Source organism: Arachis ipaensis, chromosome B05, assembly GCF_000816755.2.
Source record: "Arachis ipaensis cultivar K30076 chromosome B05, Araip1.1, whole genome shotgun sequence".
In the NCBI taxonomy this organism is placed as follows: domain Eukaryota; kingdom Viridiplantae; phylum Streptophyta; class Magnoliopsida; order Fabales; family Fabaceae; genus Arachis; species Arachis ipaensis.
Window position 1 is genome coordinate 3,185,753 of NC_029789.2, and position 2,328 is coordinate 3,188,080.

Here is a 2,328-nt window from a genome sequence, read left to right on the forward strand (position 1 = left end):
AGTTTGAGGTGGTTTGACATTAAATTTTCCAAAGTCCACTGTTATTTATATTGATAAAATAATTGCTACGTACTAAAGTTTTAATTAATTTTTTTTTTTTTGGTGACTAAAGTTTTAATTAATTTTTTTTTTTTTGGTGACTAAAGTTTTAATTAATTTGTTTTATTTTCTTGTCACTTATTGTCAGAAACTAAAATTAAAAAATAATAATATTTCATTTTATTTTACTATTAATTCTAATTGTTGTGTTACAAAATACTAGTTAATAATTAGCTAGTTGCATCTCCTGTATTTTGTTGTCAGCCTAGATCACTATTGTGTTTCGTCTAATAAATATTGGGGAAAAAAAAAAAACCACCAGCCAAAAGAACAGTCCTTAAGGCAAAGTCAACTATTAACCCTTGATAAAAAAGAGTGTAGTTCAAACACTTGTAGAAATATCACCGGGATCCATAGAAATTATTTAAGAAAAATGCTTTAGAATTACTTTACAAACATAATCAATAATGGACTCATCTTGAGTAATGAACTGCAAATTTCTTAAGCAGTAAGTACAGTTAGCAGATTTAACTATATTTGTTGGCATTCTCATATATGCGATGGTGTAATGAACTGCAAAGAAGGATAGCAAATAACTACGATAGTTATTCTTTGACCAGAAGTCATCTTGTTCAAATTTCTTACAAATGTTCCTGTATGTGAAGTTTCCATTTGAGATAAGAAACTCAACATTAACATTTAAGATGAAACAGTGTGTGAAAACTGAAAAGATAGATAAAGATATGTTAATGATGAATTTCAATTAGACCATTCTAAATTCTGTACGAGAAAGGATAAATACAGTTTCCTTGTTCAGCATATAGGCTTTCTCAAATAATATTATGAAGTTTCCTTTTCAATCAAACATTTAATAGATTGTGGCCATTTAATTAAGCATTTGTGATTGATTTTATCTCTTGAGTAAGGTGTAAGTTATCCTTGATTTTTGGAACCTCGTGGCTGTGCAATCACTAATATAAACACACTCTTGCTCGAGTTTGGATCCAAATTATCATTAGTAAAACATGAAAAATGCTATTTGTACACCAAAATCAGCCATTAAAATCAGCCACCAATGTATTTGTATATAAATACATGTGTGATTTATTTTATTTTTAATGTGTATTTATATTTTAGCATGTATTTTATATTAATAATTAATTTTGGTGTACATTTAGTATAACCCATTATTTAATAACATATGTCATATGGTTCTATTTGTAATAGTTTTTTTTTTTGTTAAATGGATTAAAAACATACCCACATATCTTTACACACTTATCACATGTTACAGCAATAGCTAAGAAATTTTTTCAATTGGTTGCAGTTGGTGGGATTCGAATATGAGACATTTAGATAGAAAAGAAGATATTATACCATTTGAGATATAGTTCGTTTGCTAATAATTTTAATACAATAAAGAGTTATCAATAGGGGTGTTCAAATCTAAATCGATCTAAATTAAACCGTTCATCCAATTCAATCCAAACTGAAAATCGATTAAAATCGCACTAATTCGGATTTGATTGGATTCTATTTTTTACAAACCGCCGGATCGAATTGGATTTCGGATCTACTTTTCATAACCGATCCAATCCAATCCAAACCGCACAACGTGCTATAATATTATTATTTTATTATTATATTTACAATTATACTTATAACATGTTCAATTTGTTATACATTTTTATATTATTCAGTATTATTATTATTTAATAAATATTTTATGTTCAAAATGTTATTTATTTATTTATTTTAACTAACTTATCATTTTATTTCTATTGTTATGTTATGTTGGCTTTTAAAAATATTGTTGAGATTTGTTATGTTATTGTTAATTATTTAAAATTTGATGTTAAGACTTGTTATATGTATTTAATTTTTTTAATTTACAAAACCACAAATCCAATCTAATCCAAACCGCTTGAAATTGGATCGGATTGGATCGGATTTTTTTTTAAGTCATCCAATCCAAATCATACCGCAAGCAAAATTAGTGTTCGGATCGGATGAATTTTTTACTCAAAACCGATCCAAACCGTACCGCAAACACCCCTAATTATCAACACAAGTTGACATAGATAAATGAAAATCTATATTCCTTAACCATCTCTTCTAAATTCAATATTTATTGGAAGATGAGAATTGAGCTTATTTACTTAGGAGGACATGGATCTAGTACAAACTAAAAATACAGTAAAAAATTTAGTTAAATACCTTTTTTAAATATGACAGTAACAGTTTCTTAAATTTTTGTATTAGATTAAAAAATTATAAAAAATAGTTTAT